Source organism: Anastrepha obliqua, chromosome 5, assembly GCF_027943255.1.
Source record: "Anastrepha obliqua isolate idAnaObli1 chromosome 5, idAnaObli1_1.0, whole genome shotgun sequence".
Classification (NCBI taxonomy): domain Eukaryota; kingdom Metazoa; phylum Arthropoda; class Insecta; order Diptera; family Tephritidae; genus Anastrepha; species Anastrepha obliqua.
In genome coordinates this window covers 125536032-125560511 of record NC_072896.1, presented here as the reverse complement: position 1 = coordinate 125560511, position 24480 = coordinate 125536032, and the positions used below count along the sequence as shown (strand labels likewise).

The 24480-nt window shown below is 36.0% G+C and overlaps 1 protein-coding gene across 4 annotated transcripts in view; it reads right to left on the bottom strand.

Annotated features, from left to right (window-relative positions):
* The window catches only part of LOC129248238 (calmodulin-lysine N-methyltransferase), an 88626-nt gene that overhangs the window by 52542 nt on the left and 11604 nt on the right, over positions 1–24480 (bottom strand). The window contains exon 1 of one of the 4 annotated variants that reach the window (XM_054887711.1): positions 17708–17770. The exons of 2 other annotated variants lie outside the window; for them this stretch is intronic. The gene's annotated coding sequence lies outside the window, so the exon portion shown is untranslated. Of the gene's footprint in view, positions 1–8280; positions 8297–17707; positions 17771–24480 lie in introns of those variants that run through there. One more of the 4 variants, XM_054887714.1, reaches the window with a different exon arrangement.

Genomic DNA, 24480 nt, shown 5'->3' with positions numbered 1-24480 from the left:
CCAACGTGTACGTTGAGAGCAGGCGATTCTAGATTTTGAATTGGATATATTATATTAATAAGCTATCAAAGAAAAAAGAATGGTCGATAAAAGTGATGGAAAAAAATCATTTTCTTTCGATATTATTTTACACATCTCGATAGACAACTTTTCTCAGTTGCTTCGATTGGTACTAACGGCGGACCAACAGAGCAATGAGAAATCTAATACAAATTCCATCCAAATAAGAGATACATAAATGGGTGGATGGATTTTGGAGAATCAGTGAAGAGAATATGTGGAGAAACCCTTAAAATCTATTTGCTACATACGCGATTTTACCAGGTGAATGTAATAAGACATCAACTAAAAAAATCGATTGTACATATTATATTTTCCGCTGTAAGGTATATAATATGTAGCTAACTTTGGGACGAAACATTTCAAATGTTTTTTCGACTTAGAGGTATTTCGCTAGATATATAAATACAAAATCTTGCATCTTTCTACCACGAACATTCACGTGCCAACTTTTTGACTAACGACTACATACTTTTTGCTGAAATATTAATAAAATTAAAACTTTCGCTTAATAAAATTAGTAAACTTTTGTTTGGAAAGCCATAGTAAAGTTAAAAAGTTTTTTTCGGTAGAGAAGCAGTGAGTTTAATATGCTAGTACACGTGAGCTCACACATATCTGCATACGTTACCTACGTTGCCTACATTTGGGCACTCAATCATGTAATCAAAAGTTTAAGTGGGGAGCACTTCAACAATACAGGTGAATTTGGTGCATTTTCGACAAGCTCTCTACTTCAGCTGCTAAATTGGAGGGCGAGTTTTCGATGACAATGACAAAAAAGCTCAAGCGAAACAAATTGAACAAGAAGGCAATTGGTTTTGCCTATTGAGCTCAGTTTTCAGGCATGGCACATGCATACATATGTGCATATGTATGTGTAAGTAAGTACTACATTTCATTGACAACCTTCCGTACGAACAGCTCCCACCTTCTAAAATTCCAGGTTGCCAAATACTTTTGCTTTGCCTTATCTGAACGATTTGTTGAACAGTAGTCAGGCTGTCAGTCAAACTATCAGATGATTGACAGAATTTCATTATATGAATATTTGTCGATTAAAGCTTGCAGTTGAGCCGATTTCTGGACATTTTTGCTAAATTAAAAGGCGAAAAATTCTCCATTACAATACATGCGACTGCAATCTTTGCCTATTTCTCATATAAAATAAGTTTGCTGTTTTCCCCAAAAAATTTATAAACTGCCTTAAACATTTATACAAGTCACTGAAGACTTTTAATGTATACAACACAAAAAGCACAGATTTATTTGCATTCATTTAAATACTCTTTGTTTTGTTACTTTGTTATTTTTCTATTAATAATCAATTAAAAATTGCTTCGAATTTTTCAAATTCTTTTAACTCAACTATGTAGAAGCAATACAAGTGCATACATTTTAAAAAGCTTAATGGATACTGTTGAGTTGTTTTGGCACTGGAGAAAAATTCAACTTGAAAATAGCTATCGCATTTTCTTGTGCAATAGCCATCGTATTTCGGGCTGAAATTCTAGCCATTAATTAGGTAGGTGTCTGGTTAGGTGAAAATGTGACTACTCTTAGAAAAATCTATATTTATTCTGAAGCCAAGCTTTTAAAACTCTTGGTGGGACTGTCAATAATTCCATCATTGCTTACAAATGCCGGGCATCTCTTAACGAGATAGCGGAATATTTCCTATTTAAATTGCTTCTTTAAAGTTTGTAGATACCCGTTTCGATTTGATGTAAGAATATCTGAACGTAGTTCTTGGATGGACAGCGGATTGCGGTCTGTCAGTGAATCTTCTCAAGACGGAACTCGTCCTATTCACGAGGAAATACCAAAAGCCCAGATCTCAACTCCCCTCACTGAAAAGGATGGCATTGATGAAGAAGCAGGAGAGAGTCCAAAGGTCTGTGCTCATTGGATCATGACAAAGGCATTTTTTTGTTTTCATCGAAGTGTGCCCTCTCTATGGACAACCATTCCAACCCAACCTAACCTAACTCATATAAAGGGTTTGGGCCTCTCTTTATAAGATCAAGACCAGTTTATGAAACACTAAACTAGTTCAATTTTTCAAATATTTGCACCTTCAAGTTTTTTTGAACTCTTGAAAATCACCTAGAGCTCGGGCCAACCTCCCTTTCACGTCATGCTATTAATCATCACTATCGTCCATCATATCAACCGGTTGATCGGCTGACGAAAATTCTCTTGCCAAAACAAAATTGTGTATTTGTAGTTGCGGCGTGATGACTACATTTGCTTACAAAAACAAAAAGAATGATCGGCTAGCCTGCTTGTCGGACGAGACTAACATTTAGCTCATACGAGTATTCGCCGTCCGCGCGCCTTTTCCATTTCATTAAACAGCTCGCAGCTGCCCAGCAACTTTTATGGATGTCTAATTTTGTTTACAAATTTCTGTTTTGTTTTCTCATTTATTTGTTTTTATTGGAGCATGTCGCTGGCGTTGACATGGCTACATGCTCACGAGTACCTAGTATATATACATACATGCATGCATGCATACATATGTATGTAGCTCACGTCCAGCTGTCTAGCCATTTAGCGTAGCATTGCCTTCCACCACTATTCACTATGGCTGGACGCTGCATGCTTTTCATTTGTATTGGTGTTCGCACGCCAAATGGGCGTTAAAAATGTTAAAATCTGATGCGCACTGATTTATTGCGTTTTCGTGAGTTTGAAATTTTTGGTATGGACATTTATTAAATAGTTTTTCACTTATGGTTGATAGCTGGCAGCTAAAAATCGATACATTTTCAATCATAAATTAATCACTTAACACTGAAGGTTTGTCAAGTAGAGTGAGGGTTGGACTTTTTTAAGGAGCATTTATGAAATTTTATTCAGATGATAGCTTCTTCTATAGCTTTCAAAGCTTAAGTTACACACCTGCCCCAACAAGGGAAAGTAAATGGTAAATACTATTAAACAGTTTTTGTTAGCTTCTCAGCTGTACGTACAAAGAACTAGATATCAGAATTTTAGCCTCTTGAAAGCTGGATGCTAGATGAGATTTAAATTTACCGGAGATTTGCACTTCGACCTCATGGTCTTGGGGTGCTTACTGCTCCTTTCTTTTCTAATCATCGGCTTTTCTAGTTTTCACTCAACAAAACTCACTCCAAAAAGTTATCTCAAAGAAGCCTAGAGAGTACGGAATGCAATTTTTACTATAGCAAGCTGCAAGAAATCCTCTCAGAGGCAGCCCGTAAAAGCTGAAATCTCTCAAAAAGCTTTGTTGGCAAATTGATAGGAAAATTCACATGAGTTTGTAGCAGCGCAATTCGGAGCTCTTCTCCATTGATTCCTTCTTTTGGTAAAAGAAATGCGTCTTAGTGTGCAGCTCTTGATAGAGGAGATTCTATTGGAATGCGATAGAGTCCATAAATTCTCTAAGTCAGACAAATTCTCTCCGGCATCCCACTCCTTTGTGGTATTTGAGAGACCAATTGAAACTTTTGGTAATAAACCGGCTAATCCTGAGCCGCTCGAGACATATTGTTTCTTGTTGTTGTTTTTGTAGCAGCATAAGCATTCCCCATATATATAATGGGAATGCTACTGAACTGACAGTCCCTAGCCAGATATAAATTCGGATCATTCCGGTTACGTAGAACCGACTGTCGTGGGATCGTCTTACTCTGACATTTCATCTCCTTGTTTAGCTCTCCAAGTCTTACTAGTATCATCTCCTTGCATGGTAACTCTTTCAAGCCCAAACATCACCATAACCGCGCAGCTGAAGAAATCAGTTTCTTCTCTCTAACTCGCTTCTATTAACGACAGCTACATCGGAAAGGGCTATATTGCTAGCCTGTGAAGGGTGGTGGCAGCTGCTTTTATACTCAAAACAGGCAAGAGCATTCATGTGTTACCCAAAAATTTCTGGACAATCAGTATTTCTTACTTTCTTCTGAAAGTTTTTGATTTTCCTACGGGGCGATTCTAATGGGAACCTTTCCCGATATCAAAGGGTATACAGTAACATTATAGATGAGCAAATTGTGCACACACTGGGTGCATTTAAAAAACCTGAGATTTGATTGAAGCCAACCCCATCAGGTGCATCTATCACTTGCTCTTCGATAGAACGGATGTGAAACAGTGAGTTAATGAAAGAAGAGCTTAAAATATTCATTAAAGATGGTGGTACTAGACCAGCAACAACATTTTATACACAGAATTGTCACCACAAAAGAAAGCAAAAAAGAAAAGAAAAAGGACGAATTATGTTGCACAGCCCACATGAAGTTGGAACTAGAAGCATACGACGATTTTGCGAATGGAATGGCTTTTCGTAATTTCATGCTGACATCCGGATGTACACGACGAAAGAAAGAAAGCATGTCAGTTAGTCTACCGATTTTACTTTTAATAGGTTGGTGAACTGGATTTTAAAAATTTTGTTTACATTTTCTTGTAAAGTATTTTCTTCCATATAAAAGTCTTCTGATCAAGTGCTTTAGTGTGCAGAAAGTCATTTAAAGAAATTAAGGTCGTTGCGAACGACTGTACGTGAGGGTGACATTTTATGGAGATCCTATGTTCCATTTGGAACAAAAGAAATTGATGATGATGATGGAGATATGAAAGGAAACGCCCAACATTGTACGCAAAAAATGTTGTCAAAAATCAATGCAATTTTTCAGCGACTACGAACTAGTATTGAATGAGCCATAGAACTGCATACTCAAATTGGCGTGTACACGTCTGTTAAGTATCTTGATGTTTTCCTCAAATTTTATTTTTATGTACCATAATTGAATTAAATTTATTTTAAAATAAATTTTCAAACATTGCAAATGTTAGTTAACAGAAACAATAAAAATTAAAGTCATTAAAAAAAAAAATATTTGTATAAAAACTCATTAAAAAAAAAGTGCGTGGAGCGTAGTACACATAACTAAATAAATTCACAACATTTGCAGAGAATACAAATAGACAAAATTTACAAAAAACGGAGAAACGGGTCGACCGGTATAGATAAACGCTGGACACAAACGATGGCAACAACGCGCACTACTCCGAGCGTTTATCACCTGCACAAACGCAGCGATTCCAGGACCGCAGCAACTGCACAAATTACCGCAAGGCAATACCAATAAATCCGACTCCGGAATGGATAGCACTTTATAGTACGCACAAGACTAGCCAGGAAACGGAAATAAGCGCCACAAAGTAGGCACCAAAAAAAACGCAAAAAAATTGGGGCCAAAAAACGGCCCAAACAGTAGGCACCAAAAATATATTTCCTACAGGTTTGCACCAACAAACAAGCGCCAAAAAGTAGGCAGTGTTATTTCTCACTAGAAATTCGCAACCACAAGGAAAAATAGCTTAAAGTGTATCTAAGATATATATAAGGTATAGCTCTCTCTCTAGATTTCCTCTACATTATATCTTTTTTCTCTCTCGCAACGAAAATGCACAAAACGTTACATGGCCTTGAAATTTTACTCTACATTCCCGCTCGCCCATCGACGCCTAAGAAGTTTCACTACGAAAAGTTGCATGCAAAATATTGCAAATATTTGTAAACGGATAAAGTGACTTAATTATGTGAACACAAGTGTAAGTGCATATAATTTTTTCCATGATCTAATTATCTGCCATGAACACAAAATATGGCACACAAAATATGTTTATTCAGCCACAAATGTGTTAAAATCATTTGCATTGCATTTAAATTTCCCCTAATACATTATAAGCGAAAATATGAGGGAATTATACTGATTTTTCTATCTGCTTATCCCACCACATTCTGTTATTCATACACAGTGTTCGGGATCGAAACGCGTAAGTACACACAAAAGCGCACACAGACAGACATACATACACATATATACAGTTTAGGTAAATACTTGCAAAGCCTTACAAATTAATATAAGCACCAAGCAAATTTCTTACAGTCTTAACTTTTTGCTACTATCAAAACGAATAACAATAAATACAACACAAACAAAAAGTTACTAAACAACGAGGGAAATGTAAAAATACGGACAGCTGTACACACATTTATACACCTACATTTGTGTGTACATATTGCGTGCATAATACCTACAAATATATTTATAACAACCGAACAAGGAAGTCATCGAGCGGCGCTAAGCAACAGGGACACGCTTGACGACGGCTCCAACGAATTTCATTAAATTTTTCGGTGGCATTTTATTTGCAGAAACCACAGGAGTATGTGTAAATAGGGAAAATTCATTTGAAATATTTAATTTATATATTACAGAAGCGAGTACCTTTCAATACACCAATACATGGGCAAACCAGGATTGCGGTTTCCCCAGCGTAATGTTTACCCAAGTATTACTGCTGAAGAAATGTGTAAGTAAACAATGAAAATAAAACTTTTGTGTAATTTGGTTCAGGAAATTTAAAAAATCTCATTTCGCTTATTTTTCAACAGTTCCAATGAAATCAGACTACATGTTTCCTTTTACAAAATTTTTGCACAATGATACTCTACTCATCAACCTGGTGCACATTTTTACACAAAATCAGTCAGCTTCTGTACTGCATAGAGGTTATACATACGACCATATCCTCTTAATCTGATTATATATGTAAATACATATATACTATTCAGTATAGTCTCCCTGAACATCAATACAACGCGATTCTAATTTATGAATTCCTTTCCTGAAGTGATAATCTGGAAAGCCTGTACAATACGGTTCCACACCCCCATTATGACCCCATTATTTGATGAGAAACGCTTTGTGTTTTTAGCGAATGCGGACACCATTGTGCACACGGTTTCTGAAAGACAAAACTCCAGTCAAAATATCGCCTTCACCTCTAGATGCCTAGGGCCTTTACTAAATCTCTCTCAGTCACTCGCCGATTTTCCCATGCGATATCCTGTATTTTTTCTATGCTTTCTGGTGTTGTTGCTGTGTTGCTATTTTTGGACGTCCCTGACGTGGATCGTCTTCAAGGCTTGTGCGACCACGTTTAAATCCAGCAACCCATCTTTCTACTGTCCTAATTGATGGCGAAAAATCCTTATACCCTTTGAACATGCGTTCATAAATTTCCATTGCTTTTAAATCTTCCACAAATAAGAATTCAACCACTGCACGATACTTGATTTTTCCTAGGAAATATTGTAAGATGTCGATACTAAAGGGCTTGTAAACAAAGAAAGAATTGTCACATTCAAATGAAACTTCACATAACTCATGGGCTGGAAAGTCTCGAGACAATCAAAGAAAACGTTTTTTTTGTTTTATTCAAATTTAGTTTTATTCATCAACGTAGTTTCCGTCAAGAACAACTCAATCATTCCAGCGCAGATCTGAAATTTCAATACCATTTATATTTTGCCTCAAAATGAGCCTCAGTTTCAACGATAACCTCTTCATTCGAGCGGAATTTCTTACCGGCGAGCATTTTTTAGGTCTGCGAACAATCTAGTTGCTGGGAGCTAAATCTGGCGAGCAATTTGAGGCTGAATTCATATAGTTTCGACATTACTCAGAATCATCAACACTTTCTGGTTATTGGCCAACAGTGAGCAAACGCGGCACCCACTTTGAACAGAGATTTCTTATAGTCAAATGCTCTTGCAATATAAAGCCAAGACATCCTTTTGGTATCTTTACGATATCAGCTAACTCACATAATTTCACTTTTCGCTCATTCAAAACGATTTTGAGGATTTTTTTGATGTTTGCTGGTGTTATCGCCTCATTTGACGTCCACTGCGTTGAGCATCATCGGCGCCTTTTCGACCTGTATGAAGTCAGCAAACCATCGTTTTATTCTTGTTTCTGATGGAACGGAGTCTCTATTACACTTTTCAAGCCATTGCTTCGCTCGAACTGTATTTTTCCCGCATAACGGCATAATTTATTGAACAATCTGGTGTAACCAAGCATTTGGTCACCCCTTTCAAGTTCATCATATCGAGATCTCTCTGAATATAAAGAGAATAAGTAAAGGTACGCATTTCTATCACGACGAAACCGTTTATAGATTTCTAGCTGAGGTGTTTGATATTTTTGTAACAATTTTTCTGGCAGATATTAAACCAACCGCACTCTCTGTACGCCTCTACCAGATGAATTGTTCTGCCATTTGATAAAAGCCAAACTGAAGAAATTGCTGAGACATAAGCTAAAACATACGCATAATAGGAATATAAGCCTATTACAAACGTATATGCTAATAGTCACATACACGAATACTCACATGCTTTTATCTGCGGTGCACCTCGTATTTCTTTCTGCCTCCAAATACTACCTAAAACACGGAACCTCGCCAAATGTGAAGGCTCAATTTGTATATTTCGCGCCGCCTTGTCGTGTTGCGCGCGTGTGACATGCATCAAAATACATGTAAACTCATTTCCGTTGAAGTTAAGGTAAAAGGTAATGAGAAACATCACCATTACAAATGTATACTAAAATAATTACGAATTTCGACGACGACTACAGCAAGATATTTTTGGTCTTATTTTTTCAATGTATTTTCGTTGTTTCCACTTAAATGGCTTCAGGTTTACTTCTAATTGCTTTCATAGGGCTCTACATTTTGCCACCTGTTCAAATGTACTAAAATTTCTATTTCGTCACTTTTATGCTTTTACCTTTGGGGGTCCACTCGCTTTGAAAAGCACTCACCTTGACGCGCCTCCTGTACTGACGCAATGCCACTTGTACTTCTTTCTATTACGCTATGTTTTTGTTGCTATTTATTCTAATTGTTATTACAACACAAATTATTTTTTGCCACGATACTCGATTTTGCTGCTTTGGTTTTATGGAAATTGTAAATTAATTTATTCCAAGTTTTTACAGTACCACATAAAATGTAACGCTCTTCCGCTTCGTAAGCTTTCACGCGCAACATTAAATAACTTACTACGCCTCGTTGCCACCCAAAACGTCGAGCACGCTGAAGGTTTTGTCTTTCAATTGGAGGGTGCGCGCTTACGTTACAATTGTTTTGCGTTTAAGTTATTACATTTTTATGCAAAAGGACGAGGCGTAACCGAACCGCGAATTTGGGTACTAAGCTGTCTGGAGAATTTTTATGCAAAATAATTAAATTACAATAAATTGCGCTTAATCTTGCTCTCGGGTAAATTCTTGTGCGAACGTGTTTCTTTACTTCTGTTTTACTCTTATTCAGTTTTCAAGTCATCAGCGTGCACTGAGTTGGCCCGGCATGGCGTATGAGTGACATTCATGTTAACTCTAATGTCTACATATGAATTTATGTACTTGTATGTATGCATATGTGCTCGCACACATATTTCAGCTGAGAGTTAAATCTGCTTATTATGTATTACCCCATATTTTTCTTCTTTTATTATTAGCCAGCACTGATTCTCAGCAGCGTTCATTAATAATTCGTCAGCCATGTCGATTAGCAAGCGCGTTTGGAATTCCAGTAAATATAGATTGACTTAATGAAAATTATTCAAATAATCCGATGCCACACATCAAATTACAAGTATATGTATATAATAAACGCAAAAGAATGTCAAGTGAGTTTATAATCCACGGGTCGCACACGTGTTGTCGTCATTTGCGTGCGTTATCAAATTATTTCGAATAAATCTAAGCATACACGCGCTGCTTTGTGTGAGAATCAGATATCTACAAGCATAAACGTTGAAGGAAAAAGCGTGAAAATGCATAAATTAATATGCGAGCAGCACTTTGAACTGTTTGAAAGCCTAAAGTGCGATATATTAATGAGATATCTGATATACATATTTTTTAAATTGCAATAGAGGATTCACAATTGAGTGAGAACGACCTGGCGTACTGACGTTAGTAAATTTGTAAGGCAAGTAAGTACTTATACACTTGCATACGTTGTTGTTATGTTGCCATGGTAATTATATTGTAATTCACACATGACATGAGCCAGGACATTTTCACTTAATTGCGAACTGCTTCAATGGCCGATAAATGCGTAGATTGCATTAGAAGTAAATAATTGCCGATTTTCAATTTAAATGTGCATGCATAAACAAATCGTTAAAATATGTGCGAAGAAATAGAAGACATACGAGATACAGTTTACTACAAATTGTGTTTTGCAAACAGAGAATTAATTTTGTACCATCTTGAGCAAATAAATAACAGAAACATATTACGACTTCGGCCACCGTAGCCGAATGGGTTGGTGCGTGACTACCATTCCGAATTTGGAAACACCAAAATGAATAAAAAGTTTTTTCTAATAACGATCACCCCTCGACAGGCAACGCAAGCCTCCTAGTGTATTTCCGCCATGAAGAAGTTTTTCATAAAAAATATCTGCCATTTTGAGTCAGCTTAAAACTGTAGGTCCCTCCATTTGTGAAAGAACATTAAGAAGCACGCCACAAACAGGAGGAGGAGCTCCGCCAAACACCCAAAAGTGGCGTAAGCGCCAATTATGAACTTTACTTACTCGCTTACTTTGAACTTTTTACAAACAAAGTTTCTTTATTTATTTATTCTTTATATTTATCAATTAAAATAAATTATATCAGATTAGATTTGTGGGGGGTTGTGGGCAGTCAGTCAGGAAAACCATTGCACTACACCCGAATACATTACAATTGGAAGAATAGAGAAATAGAATAGGTGAAATATGATTGGTAAGACGGGAGAATTGGTTCGAGTTCCTCTTCCGCAAATATTTTTGATTAATTGATGAATCTTAAGAGATCCGGCAGAGCAATAGCAAATGAACTTCGTCCATACTCACCTCGCCCCAACATCCTAAGTCTGATACTAGAAAACACCGAACAGCTACAGAGAAAATGCTATGCAGAGTCCCTATTCTCAAGACAGTATAGAGTATTGGGTTGTCAATGATTCCCAGGCGTTGCGCCCTGCGATTACACCCACCAGTACTCTCAGACACTTCCTACTAAAGCTTAGAAAAAAGGTCGCAAATTTCCTGTAACTTAAAATACAACTCACTAAATTTTTCTCTCACACTACCTTCTAACTACTCTCGTTGCAAACTAATTGAGCTACCTACACATGAAGAAGATCCATTGTAGTTTGCATATTTGCATTTAACATTATTACTGGCTCTTTCTCTTTTAGAAAATATTACTTTTCATATTCCCTCTAGAATTCTGCGCCATTCGGAATTCATTAAAATTGCTTTTTCTAGAAGTAGCTGTGGTGTCAAGACTCCCATATCTGGAAGTTTTCCTATGTCTGAATATTGTGCTGCTCAATGCTATAGATTTTTATTTTACGCAATCCAGAACTACTTTAGTTAAATATTTGGGATTTTTTTCTCTGTGCCACATTACCAGTGTTTTATCTTAACTCACTACAGCTACGACATAAATCATACATATAAACGCCTAATCTCCTTGCGTGATTTCCTATGAGGCAATATCCTGTGAGGGTCCCTACTAAGGTCCTCATTTGAAGTCTATTCAATTTTATAATATTCTTAGATAGACATAAATTTTGCCTTGTCCATGTTTGCCTAGCAATTTAAAAGTTATTGGTACACACCCATCTTTGATTTACTGAAGTGATTAGTACGGCATACAGGTTCCTACTCTTACAAGTTGGTCAGCCCTATAGTTCCCTGGTATATCTCTGTGGCCTGGAGCCCAGCATAAGATAATGCGATACTGTTTAGCCAACACATTAGGAGATTGGCCACAATGTAAGGCACTCCTTAAGATTATTTGAATTGCATCCAGAAACCGTAGGGCAGGTTAGCTGCCTGATAGAATGCAGATATCTTTTGATGATATTCTGGTTATCCCTAACCATCTTAAGGCTTCATTAATAGCGTTTAATTCCGCTTGAAAAACACTAATTGACTTCACTGATAAAAAACTCTTCGCAATATAACCCTGATCCTACACCGGTATCCATTTCAGATTCGTCCGTGTTGGGTGATAGATCTTCCTTATATACCTTGTCGACTTTAAAAAATTAAATAAAAATGCAAAAAACAGTTTATGTCCTCAACTAAAAATACCCTAAAAAATAAAAGAGGTAATTTTTTCTGTTTTTACTTGAAAAAAAATGCTAGCCTCTACAAAAAACACGCCTGCACATAGAACTCTTATTAACCGCAGAGCGAGAAAATGCAGTTTATCGCAGATTGGTGCAACGTGACGCGAAGGACCAATGCATTGGGTGCGAATTTTTATATTTTTTGAATTTATACGCATTTTGATGTGCACAGGACTTTATGGAAGCCGTTACCTTGAATTCCGGTACATCTGTATTTGCTGTGCCGTGGCTGTGTGTCAATAGTTTGCGACAAGCATGCGGCACACGGCGTGGCATGTCACATTCAGTGGCAATTTATGAGTCCACTTATTTCTTTCACTTTTTTCAAAAGCATAAGGTTGCTCGAAGATTGCACACAAATAATAATTTTAGTTTAATAGCAAAAAATAAAAACCAACGAGAGGAAAATAGAAAATTCAGCAAAACCAGACTCCAGCCAAATAGTTTCTTTACTAAAAACTTTATAGTTACGCTGCAATGCTCGGCGTCAGCAATTCGCTCTTCCACGGATGAGTCAATTTCTTAAGGAACACATCTGCGCGTATGTGTGTGTATTTGCAGTTTGACAGCGTGCATTCGCTGCATTGCACCTGTTTTATCGCACACAGCCATTCTATTATTCTTTGCACTCTCATAAACTAATCAAAACATATCGAAAGCCGTAAATTTCTATACTAGAGTTGCTGGATTTAAAATAATAAACAACCAGAGTCATAAATTGCTCGGTGTTCTGCACATGCACCCCTTTGGTTTTAGCATTTTACACTTGCAGATGGAATTTTAAGCGAATGTGGGATTAGCTGGAGTTAAAATATATTTGTTCATCAGAATACTTGAGAAATTGCAAAGCTCTTACGCAAGCAAAGCTTGGTGAACAGGTCTTGTGAATTTGTTGCTGCTAGCACACAATTTCCGATGTTATTGCCTGTGTAATCGTGTAAAGCTGAGGAAAAAATTAGACAACAAGTGGAAGGGAGAGCAATGGAGCGAGAACGCACATTTCTGATCGCTTATTTATTCACCATGCAGCTGTAAATAAAATTTCCCCTTAGCACACAACAACCGCTGCTCATTGCTTGCCCGGCGCACTGGCGGCATTTGTGGAGCAATTGAAAAATTGCAAAATTATGGACGATAGGCAAATGAACTTTAATCACTTATGTATTATATGTATGTATTGTTGTATAAAAAGTACACACATCAAGCAGCACACGCCACTCGTGCTTGGCCACACTTCAGGCACACGCTGCTATCTCGCACTGCCGCGGCACACTTCGCACCAACACAGCCCAAACACTACTCGGAAACTGAAACGATATGATTATTAATATGCGAATCGATGCGTCATTTTTTCATGTACGGAATGCGCCGTGAATTCTGTAAGCTTTCTAATATGGAATTTTTTATGTAAACACGCTGAAATATTTATGTGCGTTAGTTTTAAATCCATCCTGGCATTTTGTATTTCCTTTTATTCTACGCTTGCCAAGCTTGCATGCCTTTAATTAGTTGATTATTTACGTTGAATTTCGAAAAAAAATCTAAAATAAAATAAAACGTTTCCGTCCAAAGTGCAAAAGCTGCAGAGCTCTTTGGGACTTAGGCTGGAAAAAGCGCCGTATATTATCGCTTAAAAATTGTGTTTATAAACTTTCGTCAAGTTTGAATTCGTGTGGATGAAGGCAGGCGAAAACTTATAAATTATTAAAACTGCATTTGTCATTAAATAATTTTGTACTCCGCTTTTCTCGAAGCATAAATTTAAAAGAAAATGTAAATACTATAAGAAAACTGTTTGCGCTCTTTTCCCTTTTTTTATATTATCACTTTTGTCCAGCAAAACCAAAGCGTGGGGCTTAGCCTGACAATTTGTTCTCTTATCCACCCCGTCGCAAATATATAACCACCACTACTTTTTGAATAAAAATAGAGTTCACACAAACAAAAACCATATAACGCAAAGGTTGGTACCAAACTTGGTATAAAATTTGTCAAAATTGTCAGCAAACCTTTCAATTTTTTAACCGGAACTATCAAAAATGTTGTAGTCCGTTGAATTCCAGTCTAGCAAAATGCAAGGTAGAAGTGAATACAAAATACCATTAATTTTTGGCAACTTTTTTTGTTGACAGTACTAGGCTTTTTCCTTCAATAAAAAATTCGAATAAGTGCTTTAAATAGCAAACAAATTTTCAACATCACATGCAATACAAAATTTCAAAAATCAACGCGACTTTTGGCGACTTCAAACTTGCACTTCATTACACCAAAATTGAATCGGCTATAAAAAGGCATACCCAAAAATTTTATAAAAATTCTGATTAAAAAAGAGTTAAAAATTGTGTTGCTGTTTTTTGAAAATTGTGTTTTGACTTGCGCACAAAGTTTGGAACTTTGATTTATAAGGTTTTTTATATATTACATTAATTCCAAGGTGGCGCAAAATTAATCGTCATTTTTGTTTTTCAATAACTTTTTTTCTAAAAACAAAAAATAGTGACTCTATGATGAAAAATATTCTCAAAATTGAATTACTTAGAAAAAATAGAAGGTGGCACAAAACTAACTATCCAATTTTATTTTTGAATCACTTTTTTACTAAAAGCAAAAAATAGTGACTCTTCAATGAAAAATGTCCTTGAAATTTGCTATTGAATTATCAAGAAAAAAATACAAGGTGGCGCAAAATTAATCATTCAAATTTGTTTTTGATCATTCAAATTTGTTTTTTACAAAATAAAAATTGTTAAGTATGTTTTGACCTTTACGCGCTATATTGCTTATCTGCTTGTATACTGCAGCTGTCTGGTTCACAAGTTGCAAAAATTATAAATCTTCCGCTAAGATGATTAAATTTGCTCCACCTTGTATGTAAATTCATACTAAATTCAAAGTAGAATGTTCTAATAAAATTTTCAAACTTTGAACTTAAAATTTTCAAACATTTTTATTCAAAAAATATCGGAAAAAAATAAAAATGAAACCATTATTCAAGGTTTTCTTCTGAACCTTTATAGCACCTTCATCAAAAAGTTACTGGAATATATTCAGAATATGCAAAAGTGATATTATCGCCTTAAAAGTGCTCGCCATAAACTGCCAGCCTTACATACAGCTCTTAAAATATTTGTGGAACTCGGAACTCTATTTTCGGTATAGCCATCAGAGCCGTTTTCCATTATTTCTTTTTTCCCTTACCTCTTTTCGGCTGTTAAAACGCGTTTCCCGTTCCCCATTTCGATGGTATTCGTTTCATTCTTGGTCAAAAATTCAAGGATAGTGAAGGCAGTATACGACGCTGGGTTGTCATGGAGCAAAAAATCCACGTGTTGTTTTCGCACAAATCCTTCTTTTTTCCGGCAAACTCCTACCAGTAAACGCCTCATAACGGCCAAATAATAAGCTTGATTAACTCTCTAACCTTCTGGCAAAAATTCGTGGTGTACAATACCGTTTCTTTTTAATTAATATTATTTTAATTCATTTATCTCATCTCCTGCAGCGCTTCAATTATCATTTAAAAATTCACAGATTTTGTTATCTTCCACTTGACACCATCACACAACTTTTGTTGCCAAAAGTTTTTGGAGAAAAATAGGCGAAAAAGTGAATTGAAATCCATTAATTTAATAAAAAAAATACAAACAACGAAATATGGGCATAAACGTAATTGTGTTTTAATACTTGAGAATCAAGACTCCATAAAAGATATACATATATGTATGTATGCATGTCCAAAAATACAAATAAAATATAAAGATTCAACATTCCTTTTTCCTGTTATATACAGATCAGTGTGTGCTGGGATTAATATATGCATTTGTGTGTATGAAAATTTGGCACCGAAATTGTGATTTTCAACATAAGCCTCTGGGCGATTTCGGCCAAAATGGGGCATTGTTAAATCGACTCAAACAACAGTTAAACCCTAAAAATGGCACCAAATGAGTTTTGTAAAAACTTAGAACATAATGTCCATACAAAATTTCCAAAGTATGTACATAAAATTTTTGAAAAATGTTTGCATGGAAAGTTTTGGCTAAAAATTTTCACATTGTGTAGTTGCCGCACGCAACCTTCATTCTAATTGAATACAAATTCGGATAAAGTAGTGGCGATAGCAGTGACAGCCAAAGGCAATTCATGCAGCAAAACTTGCAATTGTTATTCGACAGCACAGCACCAAAAACCAACACGTCAGAGACGTAACCGTCATCCTGTTGGAAGAATCCACTTAAATTAATGAGAGGAGTTTGTAGTGAAAAGTCTGGCACTTGCCATTGAGAACAGAAAAAAGAGGAGTTGCACATAAAAAAACATGAAGTAATACAAATTTGAATATAAAGAAATATTTTCATATAACATTTTCGAGGCGTCAGTGCATTTTTAACACATCCTACACCAATTGTAATAATGTATTACAAAATTTAACAGAGCTTAAAGAAGCAGCTCCCACTTATTCAGCTACCCAAAGGGAATATCATCAAAGTCATCAAATTCGAAAAGAAGTTCAGCATTGAACTGGATGACAAGGTAAACTGGAGTACACCTACATTTGAAAGGAAACTCAACGAGTGTGGCCTGCACTGATACACAGATACCTCGAAGGCATAGGCGCTGAAATATCGTATATAGCCCCAGAACCTAGCGTTTTGTGCCGAGAGGCAGTTTTTCAAGCATCTTCCATGCCATCTGTCTGTGTGCAGAGCAATAAGAGCAACAGTCAAGCGGCACTCAAGGCTCTGTCATTCTGTGAAATTAAGTCCTCACTGGTGCTTGTGTGTATTGAGAAAATTAATCTGTTGGGAACGCACAATCGATTCCGGCTAATTTGGGTCCCAGGACACAGTGGTATAACTAGCGAACGCTGTGAGGCTGTGACCTCGTCATTAATAGGACCCGAGCCCTTTCTTGCTATGGGATAGAGGTAAGGCTAAGGACTGGCCCCAAACTATGGGGCTACGCCAGGCCTTACTTACACCCAAAAGAGGTTTAGAAAACTAACAACCCTACCCAAGCATAAATTGATAATGCCCACGGGCATTCTCACAGGCCAAAGCAGACTGCGCAGTTACCTGCACATCATCGGGATATGGCCCACTGATTCTTGTGGTTTCTGCACTAATCCCAGGTGACTCCAATACACTCTTCTTCTTGAATGTTGCGTTATAGCGCGGAGAAGGGTGAGACACCTCGACCAATTGCAACCAGAAGAAGGGTATATATGCTCAACCCAACCCAGCTCTACCTTGAGTTTAATAAAGGAACTGTATCTAGATAAGTTACTGTGATGAGTAGAGGGAACAAAAGATGATTAGGTTGAAGCGTAAACCTCAAATCCGTCTATAACTAACATAGTTCCGAGCTCTTGATGTATTATTGTAGTACGATATTTTTCACATTAGTTGCTTTCTTTTAAAATCGTATTCGGTTCGTCGCAATACATCCGAATTTTCTGGTCCGTAATAAAAAATAGAAAAAACCTGAGACTGAGTGTTTTTAACAAATTACAATAATAAAAATTTAAACAAACTGCATTTTACGTCTCTTGTTTGTTCTTACTTCGAGTAAGTTTAGATAAATAAAATTGAGCGCATTCAAAAATATTTTTTAAACGTTACCTGTGTTTGAGGCGCCTGTTCTATCTTCTAATTCTCGGCTAGAGCTAATTTATTTAGAATCTCCAGAAAAGAGAAGGGCAGTCCTTTCACTTTCATTTATTTTCAGTGTTGTAAATGGCATCGTCGACCGTCCAGCTCCACTTCAGCGGATAAGCTTTAATGTTTCACAAAGAAGTTTTCGCAATTTTTACACTCTTTATGGGGAAAACTTTCAGACTACTAAAGCTAAATTTCCGAGTAATTCACCCATTGATCGCGCACTTAGTGACTATAATTCATTAACCAATTCCAGCCTGCTTGATTTCGCTTTATCCAGATTTAATTGTGAAAACTTTTAAAAATATTCGCTTAATATTGTATTTATATTGATTGCTAATATTTCAGTTGCCAAATTGGGCTTGTTTCTCTTTACATTTTTGTTTGTTCTGTAAGAAAATTTTTATTGTACATTATTAAAAATAAAACACACTCAAAATAAATATTATATATGAATAGATACGCTTTGAACTCAAAGCCTGTTTTATGCATATTAAATTGTAATACAATAGCCATGCACTTTTTCATAATTTTTTCAAATGATCGCAGCAATCAATTTGTGCCAAAATGGCTGAGCAAAACTACAGACTATGTGGTGTGTGGTAACTGTGCAAATTAATGTGTCCAATATTGTAGTTGTACGTCAGCTCATCACCGTTTGCATATTTGCCGCAACAGTGAATCAATTGTCCTTACGATTTATGCCATTCACGCATTACATGTTGCATGCAACTGCACTGGACTTGTACGTTTGGTGTTTACCACTGTTCTCAGCAGACTCGCTTCCATATGCATACTTACATACATAAATATATTCAAACTGATTGTGTTGCTCCTTGCGTGTGGCACGCATGATTTTGCGGAACGTGTTTGCAACGTGGCATGCAAATTAATACCAATTGTCAGTGTGGCACGAAAAGGCGTGGAATAATTTCCGTTGGAGGCCACTTTTGATTTTAAACTCGCACTTAACAGTGCGTGCGAGCACTCCATGGCAAGCAATGGCACACCAGATGCATTTGTGCCATAAAAATCTTCACAAAAAACTGACCGAGTGGCGGTGTCTTCATGTATTCACATGATATACCACAAATTTTTGCTAGAAGGTCGCACTGTTAATAAATACTATTATTTGGGCATTATAAGACATTTACGTGAATCAATTCACCAAAAAATAATGGATTTTTGGAAAACAACTCGTGATTTTTACACCCTGATAACGCACCGACGCACAGTGCCATCATTATCCGTGAATTTCTGGTCAAGAGCGAAACGAATACCATCCAACAGCAAGCGAGTTCACCTAATATGGCTCCCTGCGCCTTTTTATTTTTAATTTTGTTTGATAGAGTCAAAAAATCACTACGAGGAACTACTTCGGCGTTTTAACAGCCGAAAGGAACTACTAATAAAATCGAAGACGGCTCTGATGGCTATACCGAAAATAGAGTTCCAGAAATGTTTCGAAAGCTGGATCAAACGCTGGCATAAGCGCGTTGTAGTTGTTGGGAGTACTTACTTTGAAGGCAATAATTTTTGGGGAATAAACTTGCATTTTGAATTTGAATATATTCAGGAAACTTTTTAATCTGCTTACACACATCGCTTTTTCCAATTATCAAAACACTTTTATCGACCGATTTTACAATCATCTTCAAATCCTTGTGCGAATTCTCTTTTAGCACCCCAACGCAGCACGCTTTCGGTGAAGTTACTATAGCCAGTAGAAGAAAGTAGAAGAAAGTCACATTGAGCCATTTAAGGTGAAGCTTCTCGAATGGTATTAACGGTATCTCCAGTCTAATAATCGCATAAAATATGAGATGTATTGTCTCATTAAAAAAAAATGAGCGGTGGATAAGTGTTAGAGAAAATAAATAGGCAAAAAGGAATCCATTATTTTCTCAGTGGGTAGCTGGTTTGAAGTGTCCGATATCTGTAAAACTATCTGATAAAAACCAAATACAGATCGATGACCGCCTAAAACTGAATTTATCTCCATTTGTGCGGAAAATTAGAATTTAGTGGATGATTTCGCCTTCTATATGTCGCGGTTTAAAATATGTCATTACTAGTATTAGTATATCATTATTTTTCATTTCTTTCACGAAAGTTTTGGCTACATTTAGGCGTCTTTTCCATTTACTAACTAATTATTTCTCTTTTTTCAATGATTTTTGAAGAATAAAACACAGTCGGTGCCTCTGATAGGACCAACATTAAAGCTTATGCCTTTTATAGTACATGTATGTATGTGTATTCCATAGTACATGTATGTATACTTGTACGTATGTACCCAAAGTGCCTGATATTCAATGCATTTTAAGAACTCTTTCTCACCACCCATGTAAACGTGTAAAAGTTCATTACATTGTCTATCTCATTTTTACCCGTCCATCTTCATTCGTATATCGAGCAGTTTCAAGCACCAATATTCTATTAAAAAGTGCAATTTTTATATGTTGCATTTTTTCTGATATTTCGGTGCAAATTTATTCAGTGTGAATGTGGTGCGAGAAATGGTGAATTCATTGAACGCTCTTCATTGCCACTTGAAATAGTTTTTTCTACTTTAAATTTGCATACAAAAATTCAATAGGCACTCACGAAGAACTACAATCATACGAGTGTACTTATGCTTGTAAAAATATAACACACACATACATATGTATACATACTTTTAGAAATCCCTTACAAATCTAAGTGCACGTCCTACAAATACGTCTATGCCTCCTATGCCTTTGAGGGCGTGTATGGAAGCATTTACATGTATAGGCGCATTTCATTACAAGTCCTCCACTTCGACTTATGACAATGCAGCTATTGGGCATAACATGTTTTTTTATATACCTTTCATAATAGTGGAGGGTATATTCGCTAGCCACTACTTTTGAAATATCAAGAAATAAATTAAATAGATGGGCCAATAAATATATAAAACTTATAAGGACAATGAGACTATTATAAGACTTCTTTTCGAAAAAATATAATTCTTTTGATTTGTACGAGTGCAGTGTGCTTAAAAATACAACCAGGGACTTATTGACTAGTTTCCCTCACACAGCAATCGACAACATCTCTAAACGAGATAGCTGAGTAATTTCACCTAAAGGTAACACAGATTCCTGGCCATTGTGACATTGAGGGTAACGGCAGAGCCGATGAACTAGCGAGACTCACCACCAAATTGACCGATGAGTACATAGACATCGACATAGGCATACCCGTACAAGCATGTAAGCTACTTATCTTTGAGAAAATCCCCCAACATAGTCCAGTCATTATAGTAAGTTCACTTGGAATTCGAGATACCCAGATGTAAGTCTGTAAATACTTGTATATTAACATATTACTATAACATTATATTATAAAAATTTTGTTTCAACAAAATTTGTAGAGAATTTTGTATTCTACAATATTGATAATAAATAAAAATAGCAAAAAACCCATGGGAATTAAGATATTTACAAAATTATAAGTGCAAAAACCGATTTTTGTGATCTTTGACCTTGAAATTTAATAGTTGCGTACACCCTACCATATGTAGGTTTTGAGACAACTTTTAGAGTGTCAATATACAAGTATTTACAAACTTACAGCTGGGTATCTCGAATTCCGAGATTCTTACCTAATTTAAGCTTAAATGACTGGACTAACAGTTGTGGCCGACTCTCGATGTTAAACCCACAGAGTCTACGCTAAGCCACTGCCTAACAGGAAGGCACGCCCTGTAGAAGCTGTTTAGAAGAGGAAGAGACGATCTTGCACTTACTGTGCCATTGTCCTACCCTATCCAGACCTAGATTTACTGTTCTAGGTAGACAATTTTTTGATGTATTGGAAGATCTCAGTTCCACAGAAATCAGGGATATTCTAATTTTTTTTAAATCACCCACTGGTTGCCTAGTTTCGACATTTCAATTGTCTCATTTTTAATTTTAATCATTTTTCTTTGAAAAAAGAGTTCATTCTACTACAAAACTCCATATAAGCCCAGGTTTCAAACTTTATGAAATAAAAAAAATTTTTTTAAATTGTCATTAAAACTTTAAACCTTTTTACGCATTTTTCAAATTATCTCGTGTATGCAGTTTTATAGCCCATTTAATTTTGGTCTAACAAAGCGCAAGTGTGAAGTGACTCAAAAGTCGAGTTGATTTCATAATTCTTTTTAACTGATAGTGCTGGGTGTTTACTTCTTTATAAAAAAAACTTTACGAGCATTCGTTACATGGAGAAAATGCATAAGACCGCCAAGTAATATAAAAATAAATTTAAGAATTCAAATTTCTTAAAACGCTTTTTAATTCTTTTTTGTTCTAGAACAAAATATGAAACTTCGAATTGAATGGTTTTGGTAGGAAAATGAACCATATTTTCGTAGACTTATGATTAAGTCCCTGTGCTATAGTTATGAATCCCACTATATATCTCACCCAGTGTAACTTGAATACTTAGTTCGGTAGTTAGGATATTTTTAATTCTTTTTTTTTTGGAGTTTTCGGTAAAATAGATTTTTAGGTAACAAAGAATAATAAATTAAAACTCTTAACAGATACAAAAGTGGCGTCCTTACATGTCTGTTTTTTCACATATTTTCTTTTCCTTTTTAATACAGACACACAACTTCGAAAGCAATCCGACTGAGTGTGCCGAAGGTCCTTTGTTTTATTACGTTTTTTGCCTAAACGACAGGTTAGCACCTAAAGGCCGACAGAGGTACACAAATTTTTAATCGAATACGAACTTTAGTGGGCCGATTGGCTTGGCAAACAAAAGTGATGGGTGTTGCAGATATTAGTGGTGAAAAAGGCAATAGTGCAGCGCACACAGCCTTGATAGGCTTAGGATGAGCTCTCCTCCATTTGAGGTATGTATGGCTCTCCAGTGGCAAACTGTCTGCCTGAAATGCACTTCATGTTTGATGTTTGAATTTTAGTAATTCGGCCTAGCAGCTGATGTGCCATCCCCAAGCACAGCCGCCTTAGGCACACAAAATTTTTTGTGCGATGCAAGCAACATTCGAATCTCTTTAATTATTTTACTTACATGTGCAGGGTATGTATGTATGTATGTGCATACTCCTACAGACATAAGTGATAAAAAATTATCTTTCAGTGCTTTTGAGGAAAATAATGTATACTTACGAACCTGAAAGTTTCTCACAACTATCCTTAGCAAAATTACATAAATGGGGACAAAATAAAACAAATTGGAAGACATAAGTTGAGAATAAGCAGCCAGTAATAACTCACTGAAATTAGCGATATATATTTTGTGCAGTGTTCTTCTGCTGATCCGAAAAAAACGTTAATCCACATTAGTATCATTAGTTTAGGTTATTATTTGCAGATATCGTAGAACATGTAAGCCTCCATTACGCAAATTTATATCCATTAATATGCGGAGCTGAGTGGCAATAAACAACACCTATGTAAGTCGCATGCGTTAAGGTATGCGTATTTATGTACGTGCATATGTATGCACATTAGGGTGCCCTGACTTTTTCACGGGAATTACAACATTTATGACATTTTAAAACTTCCAGCAGAATTTTTGGGAAACTCGAGTTCTGATTTTAAATATTTTTTTTTTGTTTTTCTTTTTTTTGAAGGATTATTTTAAAGATTTTGAAATTTTTTTGTTGTTATGTGCATTAACCCATTTACGTCCCAAATTTGTTTTCACTAATTTAACTTTTTAATTTTGCTGATAATTTTTTTTTAATTTATCTTTGTTTTTTTATTTGTTTTTTTTTTTTTTTGAATATCAGTTTAAAGATTTAAGCATCTAAGGTAACATTTTTGCACCCTTTTGATTTTTTTTTTGGAAATTATAATTTTGTTGATGAATTTGTAAAAAATTGTGTCTTTGAAAATATTTTATTTTCATCTGAAGTGATTTTTGAGAAAACAGATTTTCAAAACTATTTTTATTTATATAAAAAACAGAATTTCGGGAGGTATTTTCAAATCGATCCCTCTTCTTCTTCATCGTTTCTTCCCCGTGCCGGAGTTAATATCGCTTTCACGATATGAGAAAAAAGAAATATCTTTTTTATATTTTAACGCCGAAGTGCGTGTTTATTTTCGATATTCTTAAGACTAACTTCTTACAGAAATCTTACTGCTATTTATACTATTTGAATGCGGCGGTTGTTATCGTACTGGAATAATTCGTTGCTGATTGTGTATTGTTTACTTTTACTTGTACATAATATTTAAATGTTTATGGTTTGTTTTGGTGATACCGAATTTCTATTGTTGTTTACTTGATAATGTATGTGAAAACAAGTCCTATCGGCTTGATGTTGTTTACTTGATAATGCATGTCTATTGACCATGGACTGAGGTGATTAGAAAAGAAGAAAGTGCGGCCATGTCGTCAACTCCGGCCAGCGTTAGTTGGACAACTCAAGTGAAGGCAAGTCCTTCTCCACCTGATCTTTCCAACACAGAAGACCTGATCTTTCCACCAGCTGGTACCGCATCGAATACTTTCAGAGCCGGAGCGTTTGTATCCATTCGGACAACATGACCCAGCCAACGGTAGCCGCTGGATCTTTATTCGCTGCGCTATGTCTATGTCGTCGTAAAGCTCATCGTTCCATCGCCTACGCTGCTCGCCGTCACCAACGTGCAAAGATTAAAAATCTTCCGCAGAATCTAATAGATCCAGCTCACGTAAATTTTATACTTTTTCCATATGCTTGGGCGGAAGTTTTAAAATATAATACA